At 43.0% G+C, this 9,134-nt stretch overlaps 1 non-coding gene across 1 annotated transcript; it reads left to right on the top strand.

Annotated features, from left to right (window-relative positions):
* Positions 1–461: 461 nt before the first annotated feature.
* On the top strand, positions 462–533 carry Trnaa-agc. The gene has a single exon. It is a non-coding gene; the product is annotated as a tRNA-Ala (tRNA).
* Positions 534–9,134: the final 8,601 nt, after the last annotated feature.

Genomic DNA, 9,134 nt, shown 5'->3' with positions numbered 1-9,134 from the left:
CTCTCTCTCTCTCTCTCTCTCTCTCTCTCTCTCTCTCTTATTTTTCAGTTTTGGAAACAGAGTCTCCCGGTGTAGTTCTGGCTTGTCCTGCAATTCTAGGTAATCCTACTGTCTCCACCTTCGATGCGCGGGATTACAAGGAGGTGCATCATTCCGGGCTCTGCAACTATTTAAAATTAGGCAGCGGGCAAGAGGGGAATAAAAACGGACAGAAAGTATTCATTCTGGCTTTTTCCCGGGTTCAGCGAGGTGGATCCACGCACACAGGACCCAGAGCTTTGAAAGGTGTTGGTCCAGACCCGGAAGCGCGTTGCACTATGATGGGCAGACGCCGGGATTTGGCTTGGTTTTCAAAAATCGGTGAAAACAATTGTGGTCTTAGGTTTCTTTCACGATACTTTCAAAACCTAGCAAAAATCAGATTTCTGTCTTGAATGTATTCCCGAGAGTCTAGCTGCGTCGGGGGTGTAGCTCAGTGGTAGAGCGCGTGCTTAGCATGCACGAGGCCCCGGGTTCAATCCCCGGCACCTCCAGTGTTTTCAAGCCTCTGTGGCTTGCTTGCTTTTCTCCTCACAAATTTACACTTTTCCTTTCTCAAACAGAAAGCCAAACGCTTTCATAGAATATTAATGCTGCGGGGCAAGCTACAAACCTTGACTTCACTGCCGCTACCGTCTCAAAGCCGTATAATTAGAAGGGGATGGAGAATCTGAAGATGAAGCTAGAGAATAGTAGTTCTCCCAGTCCGAAGCTGCAAGGTTCAGGTTCTGAAAGAGACGTCACCATCTAACTTCATTTCCAGGAAAGAAAAGGATCAATGATTTAACAGGAGAATGGCACATTTTCTCCAAAGTTTTCCTGTTGAAAGAGCCGTTTTCACCGCATCACCCTACAGTTCGGCACGTGGGTTCCCGGTTTGTTCTCAGATAATTCCCCGGAATCCATTCACCTGAGACAGCAGCGCCGTCTGTGGGAGGGCCGGTGTCTAGACCCAGGTTAGCAGTGTACAAAAATTAGAACCGCATTTTAAATGGTAGTCCAGGCCAATCGCTTCCACATTAAAGCTACAGAGGCATCCGTTTGAATGTACTTATAGAGATTAAGAAGATAGAAATTATGTATTTCTACTTCTGAATAATCTTCCTGCTCCTGTTTTCTTTTAAAAACATTAAGATGTTTTTAATTCCTGAATCACTGTACATAGTTGAATAAGTGATATTCATTTTCTTTTTAATATAAAAAAATTGAAAATATCGCAGTAAAGACTGCTAACTTGTAATGTAAACCAGTGTCTTTGTTTTCTATTTTCAAATAAGATAAAAATCTGTGTTCGTTGCTTTTGTTCTCTCTACAATTCAAGAATGTTCATATAAACCCTTTAAGCTATGAAAGATACCCTTTTAATTTAAAATCTTTTACAGCTGTAATGAAAATATGGACTGAAGGATGAAACGGGTACTGAGAAGTCCCTGGTTTCCAACAGGGACAATATCAGACACTGTCCTACAATGACACCAGATAGTTTTCAGAAAAGTTCAAAAGACATGCATTCTCAGGACAAAGTGTCTTACCGTTTGGGGTTTTGCTCTGAAGAGAGGCTCAACTGCCATTCAGAAACCAGGCTTTCTCTGACAGAGAATAGCCCGTTTCCTCTTCTGTTGATGTATTTGTACTCCTTTCCCTTTCTTGTTTCCAAAGTTGAGTTTCACAGCATTTCTTGCCACCATTGTGTCTGGAGAAAATTACCAGCAAGCCTCAGCCATGGGGAATTCACCAGTCTGCAAAGTGAAAGGAATGTGATCAAAATAGGCAGAAAAAAAAGGCCCTAGTTATTGTCATTGTTTCTTTGTATCCTGTTAGAGCTCTGCATACATGGAATAGATTTCATGGAGCACATTTACCTCTGACATTTAAGGAAGAAGAAAAGAAGGGACAAAGACATAACCCAGAACTGGGGCGGTTCAGAAGAAGAGTTTGCCTAGAGACAGTGATGTCCTAGGTTCCATTTCAGAACTGCAAAGAAATAATAAGGCCAAAAACTTAGCCTTATTAAACATAATAAGTAAACATAGGAAGTATAAGATAGCTGTTCCAAATATATTATTGTATATTTTTGTTTATTTATTTTGGAGAAAATGTGTCAATATGTAGCCCTGATTGATCTTGAACTCACAAAAGATCCATATAGTGAGAGTTTGGGTATCTTTAAAAACCCAGTTATATTATGTGAATAGGTTTTTGTTTTAATCCCAGGTGTGGGATAAGAGGCTACTTCACAGCAGGTGATTATGATTTGTCTCATGCACTAGTAAGGGCATGATTTTTGCCAGGTGCAAACAGTTTGCATTCAGAATTCCTGGGACTCTGGAGAGGGGATAAATGCCAGACAGGGGCCTTGGCTCTTTGAGAAGGCTGCTGCTCACTCTCTCATTACAGTTTGTTAAGTGGTCGCGAGCAAAGAGACAAGAAGTTGGAGATATCCTGACACAAAGATTGGACTTGCCTCAAGGAACTCCAACAACCCTAATTAGTAGGAAGTAGTCCAAAGAGGTCTACACCCCCTTTTCCCTCTAACCTTTCTCTCCTACCTAGTGTTGGGGGGTTGGAAGGGATTAGGGTAGAATAAGGCATGGAAGGGTGGTAGATATAAGAACCCAATAAAAAGGATTTAAAAATAGGGCCTACGGATCCACCTGCATATAATACTGTTGTGCCCAGCTGAATTTTGATCCTAATGAGATACACTTACCCAATCCTGTTTATTTTAAGACTGTCCTTCAACATCCTCATCTTTTTTTGTTTTGCTTTCTCCAGGAGAAATAAGAGATTGAGAAGTTTTTGTTATTTAAGTTAATCTGTGGTATTCAGATCCTCTAGGCAAGCACTCTACCATCAAGCCCCATCCTGGTTCAAGCCTTATATGGTCTGAAAGGAAAGGGGATGTGGCAATGTGAGACCTAGTGCTTCTCTGTGAAAGGTGGAAGTTGTGTGAATGTAAATATCCTTCAGGCTAGCCTCCGATTCAAAATGCTGTGCTTTACTCTTTTTCAAAGGCATTTAACTATTTAAAAAGTTATTTATTCCTTTTCTGCCTAATAAAGGCCCCCATCTTTCACTTTCAGACAAGGTGAGGGATTCTGCGCGATATAACCTGACACCCTGTAAGGCCACAAACTAAATGTCAGGAACACCAAAGCAAACTGAGCCTCGCGTTTATGTGTAGCTGGTTCCTCGGAATTGCGATGCTCCGGAAGAATGGGGATTGGTTCGTAAGACTGCAGACATAGCAAAATTTACAATTCTCAGAAAGCTGAAACTTAACGGGTTTCTTGGGGTGAAGAGACTCTGATGAGCCACACTGCCTCCAAGTAGTGAAGGGCGCTCCAAGTACGCAGCTTTTGTGAGTTATCGCCCGCGCTGGGGTGGGATTTCAGAGTCATCTATGCTCCTGCTAGTAATCTCTTTCTCACAGTCCTGTAAGAGTACTCAGTGGGTCTCTAAGCAAGACTTGGTGGAATTGTTTCTTTGGTCTGTGGTTAATGCCCTACATGGAATGAACAGACATTTGTTCTTGTCTCCCCAGGAAAGGTCATAGAGAATTTCACCTTTCGGATCTGTCAGTTTTAAAACCCTTCACGTACACAGTCACAATTTTCTCCTGGACCCTAACTGCACCTGAAGCACACTTTCTGCACCTGTAGCTTCCAGAGTAGAGCAAGAGTGTGTGATAGGTTCGGACCTTCTGTTGATGTTAGTCCTCCTCCAGCTAAACGTGCTCCGCTGCTGATCTCCATGCTAGCCCCGAGCTCTGCTCTGACATCAGTGGTTAGGTTACCAGAAGTGGAAATCTGGAACTTACTTTTACCACTTCCTCTATGGACAAGTATTTTAATAATGTTATGAAGAGTCTGAGTATTGACACAGAAAATTAATATTTCTCACACTCTGGAGTTGGTGCCACCTTGGAGAAAACAGAAAAGCAAAACAAAAATTTGTTGTAAAAAATTTCTGGCCGGGTGGTGGTAGCGCAGACCTTTAATCCCAGCACTTGGGAAGCAGAGGCAGGTGGATTTCTGAGTTTGAGGCCAGCCTGGTCTACAGAGTGAGTTCTAGGACAGCCAGGACTACACAGAAGAACCCTGTCTCAAAAAAATCAAACAAAAAAAAATCTGAAAAAAATAAAATAAATTTTGTTAATGTAGTTGGTATGTTGGCTTTCTTCACACACAATTTAGAGATAATTTTCTATTTGTCTCCTCTTATCAGAACTCACGCGCACACATGCACACACACACATCTGCACACACTGGCTTGCAGTTTTGTGGTGACACTTCTCCAGTCTTCTGGTTCAGTGAAAGCTGCCATTTCTGTTTCCTCTTATCTGTAGTACCAGTCCCATAAAACTGAAACTGCTAAATGGCCAAGGTGTACCCAAGCTCAAAAGAGCCTTGGGGTGTCATAAAGTAAACCACAGCACAGACAAATGAAGAAGACAGCACACCTGCTAGGAGTCTGGTCCCAGAACATGGACTCCTGCATCATCTGTGGAAATTGCATGGCCTCGGTGATAATCACTGTAAAAACCAAGATGAGTCCAGGAGGAATTTCAGTTTCTTACCTTTTTACAGCTTCAGAAAATAAGCTCTTGATCTCCAGGTGTCAAAGGACAATTTCAGTTTTCATTGCCCCCTTTCCTGCTTCTTTGATAGCTGTCATCTTCAATTATTTATGTATTTATTAGCTAGTTATTATGTTTTATTTGTTAGATGAGAGATTACATGGGATTACAAGCTGGCATCACCATGAAACACTTCACCCACAAGTATTTAGTTCAGAGTCCTGGATCAAGTGAGCTAACTGGACTACATCCTTAAGGAGAATCCTAGAGAAGGATATGTTAAGTTCAACCTGTCTCAAACCAAACTCATTGCATCCTAATCTTCTCCCTATTTTACCAAGAAGACAAAGAAAGGTTTGGGATGCAGCTTAGTGTTAAAGCACTTCCCTTTTGTTACAGCCGTGGGCTTAGTCCCTAGCACCTCAACACAAGGAAGAGGAGTTTTGTGTTTTGATTCTCTTTCCATTTGTTGAGTAATTGGGTTGTTTCTTGCTTCTCCCACTTTCCAGTTTGTATTATAAATCCAATAAGATCCCAGAGAATTAGCTTCCTATTAAAGTGCTTTCAAAACTCCTCACTGTTTGTCATCCCAGAATTTACTCATTGGTTTGTGCCTGGAGCACTACTGAAGTCTCCCATAAGTCTTTTTAGTGAGTTGCCTTTCTACTGGAAGGAAACAGACTCTTGGAAGTGAATAGCAAGATGTTTTGATCTGGGTCTCTCCATCAGAACCTCAGAAGCATTGTCCTTAGCATTCCTGTGGAGCAGATAAGAAGCAGGTTTTTTTTTTTTTTGTTTTTTTTTTTTTAATCTAAGGAAGAGGCAGACAGGTTTTGAACATGTTTTCAATACTACCCATCCCAATTCAAGCTCTATTGCTAAAGAATCCATGTCTTCCACAATGCCTGGTTCTGTGATCTGAAGTCACAAGTGCATCTTTACACCCAGTGTTAAGAAGAAATTAAGCCAGAAATGGGGGCCCAAAGACTACAAGAAGATAATTCTGGAAGGATCTTGAAAGGATACCGCCTTTGAGATGGGTTGGGTGCCTAGCGGCTGAGTGCAGGCTCCTGATAACCTCTCACACCCTCGCAAAGAAACACACAGTTCCCTGAGGTTTTCATTTCCTGCTCATAAAAGAATTCTACCTGGCTAGGCAGTGGTGGCTCACGCCTTTAATCCCAGCACTTGGGAGGCAGAGGCAGGCAGATTTCTGAGTTCGAGGCCAGCCCTGTCTTGAAAAATACAAAACAAAAAAAAAGTCAACACATGATATGTTCATTTTAAACTTAAACAATTTAGACCTTGTGCTGGTTAAGTTTTTTACTTTTTTTTTTTTTTTTTCCTGTTCTGGAACTCACTCTGTAGACCAGGCTGGCCTCAAACTCAGAAATCTGCCTGTCTCTGCCTCCCAAGTGCTGGGGTTAAAGGGGTACATACACCACCACTGCCTGGCAAGTGTCTTCAGAAGCAGGAACTCTCAGTTGAGGAATTGCCTCCATCAGATTGGCCATAAGCAAGTCGCTAGGAGCACTTTCTTGATTAACGGTTGATGTGGGAGGGCCCAGTCTGTTGTCAGCAGTGCCAGGCCTGAGCAAAAGGTCTTGAGTTATGTAATAAAGTAAACTCAAGCTGGGTAGTGATGGCACATGTCTTTAATCCCAACTTTTGGGAAGCAGAGGCAAGTGAACTCTGTGAGTTTAAGGCCAGCCTGGTCTATCTATAGAGAGAATTCTAGGCCAGTCAGGGGAGAAACATTGTCTCTAAAAAACAAAGCAAAACAAAAGAGTGGAGCAAGCCAGTAACTAGCTCCTACATAGTCTCTGCTTGAGTTCCTGCCCTTGCTTCCTGTTATGATGGAGTCTAACTTCTAAGATGTCATAAACCCTTTTTTTTTCCCAAGTTATTTTTGGTCATGGTTTTATCACAGCAACAAAACTAAGATAGACCACATGAGCCACAAAACCATTTAGGCAGCAGGCAGAGTAGATGATATACATACACACGGTCGCTTAGTTTCCTACAGCAGGAGTGATTGTGGTTAACACGACCGCATCTGGAATCAACTAAACACCAAGCATCTGGGCACATCTGTGAGAGAGTTTCTTGATCAGATTATTTGAAATAGGAAAACACACTCTAAATCTGAGCTTCTCCTAGTGTCAGTCTACAGAAAAGGACAAGGGATATGAGAGCTTTTGCTTTTTGTTTGCTTGTCACAGTTGCTGGCAAGCTCATCTGTTTTGTTGCTGAAGAATTGCATCAATGGTATTAGAACCTACTTCTTTTGGAGTCCAATGTGGATTGAAGACCAGCGTCTCTCTAGGAATCCTCTGGGACTCCAGCACCAAATCGATACTGCTGAGACATCAGTCTCACTGAATGAACAACTGCTGTGTTCTTGGGCTTACCATCAGGATACAACTATTGCTGGACTATTCAGACCATAGCATATATATGTCTGTGTATATATTCTTAGAAGTTAGAAACACACACACACACACACTCACACACACTCATACTATTAGTTCTGTCCCTTTGGAGAACAGTTAGTATAACAAATGGCCAGAAGATTGGTGGTAAGCTGTTCACCAGCTGACCATAGATCAAGAATATCACTCTTCTCTCCTTCCTTTTTTCCTCCTTTTTCCTTCCTCCATCTTTAAAGCTGGTATAGCTATGACTAAGAACACACACTATAGGAAGTTTAAGAACACAAAGTGAGTTTGTTTTAACCCTAAAATACATCACAAAATATAAAGGTAGTAACTAGTCAGAAAAGTTTCTGAATCGTTCCCTGCCGGTGGGTGGTGTAGTTCAGTGTCCACTATCACTGTCTTCACTGTCAAAGAGAAAAATCTGGAATGAAACACTCAGAAAGCAGAAATGCCATCTTTCTCTTCTGCAGGGCCAGGCAACCTGGAGGTCTTCCAGAACAAGGGCAGTAAAAGGTCAACCCACTGTGGACCCACAGACGACTCAACTGTGTGGCCTCTGGGCCTATGACAGGATGGAGGAGAGAGACACTGCCTCTCATGGCCTGCCTCAATGTCTGGGACTCTTCCGAGTTCTGGGCCGAGAGCTGGGTGTGAAGATGGAAAGACCTCTTTGCTAATAAGAGTTCACTGGGGTGAAACTCAGTATCTGTAGATTTCTGAGTAAGAGTTCAGGAAATCTTTAAGTAAGCTCTTATCTTTTCCACTTGGAGTACATGTTACATAGGTGATTCCACTAGGCTCCCCCCAGGGACTAGCAACCCAGGTGTACCAGGTGGGCTGCGTATAAAAGCTCGCTCTCTCTCTCTCTCTCTCTCTCTCTCTCTCTCTCTCTCTCGCTCTCTCTCTCTCTCTCTCTCTCTCTCTCTCTGTCCCTCTGCCCCTTTGTGTCCCTCCATCTCTCCCTTCCTTCCTCTCTCCCTCTCCTCTTTTCTCTCCCTCCCTCTTCCCCCTCTTTCTCTCTCTTTCTCTGTTTCCTTGTGTTCCCCTCCAGTCTTTCCTTCCCCCTTTCTGTCCTTTTCTGCCCCCCTGCCCACACTTATGGCTCTGCTCTGGTCTGTCTGCCTGACTACATATCCACTTGTCTGCCTCTACCCTTTCTTCTCCCTTCCCTCAATAAACCCCCTTTATACCAGATCTGTTGCATGACGTAATTTCTCAGGGGCACACACTAGCATGGGCCCACTAGGTACCCCCTTTACCGCATTATATTTCACAATAGAAAAACCCAATAAAATTGGATAATTCCATCCATAGGACACTAGGAAATCTTTCCCTGGCTCCCCGAGAGCTGCCAACACCAGAGGTTCCTGAATCAAACAAGAAAATGCTTCCTTATGTGTGGTCTCAAGTGCTCAGTCGCCCCCGGCGCAGCCCCCCCCCCCCCCCGCCAACTAGCAAGAAAGATGAACTGTGACTACATTTTAAGGAGGAGCTTCATGACACTTTTTGGTGAACCTGTGTGTCTGGTGGTGAGCTCATGTAAACGGCTATTCCTGTATCAACCCCAGAGCCTGGCCCCTGCCTCAGTGACAGCCACTGCAAACGAAAGGGGCAAAGAAATGCAAACAACAACAACAAAAATAGCCACAGAATCTGCTGCTGTTGGGTTTTTGTTTGTCTGTTTTGTTTTTTTCCACTGGAAGCAGGAACCCATCCAACTACCAAGCCCAGCTCCAGTTCTTTCTACCATGTCCCTGGAAGGTAGAACAGGAGTCAGGGGATGAGGCTTAGAGTCAGAACATTTGCCTAGCCATGTGAGACCTTGGGTGTAAACTAGTATTTATACCAATAAAGACACCAGAGGTGTAAACTGAGATAAAAACGTGCTTGCTCACTGAGATGACTTTATTTTCTTAACTATATGCAAAGTATTTATTTACAAGCCGGATCCTGCAACTAAACTGCTAGCTCTTTAGAAATCTCTGTGTCATTCTCCCGAGCTAGTCTACTTTTCTCTTGAGTTCCTCCAAACCTAAGAGGGCCCTTTAGCTCTCTTTCTTAGAATACTGTGTTACCTG

The sequence above is a fragment of the Grammomys surdaster genome, unplaced genomic scaffold, assembly GCF_004785775.1.
Source record: "Grammomys surdaster isolate TR1022 unplaced genomic scaffold, NIH_TR_1.0 125807, whole genome shotgun sequence".
Classification (NCBI taxonomy): Eukaryota; Metazoa; Chordata; class Mammalia; order Rodentia; family Muridae; genus Grammomys; species Grammomys surdaster.
Note: the sequence above shows the minus strand (reverse complement) of the source record. Positions and strands in the feature narration are given on the sequence as shown.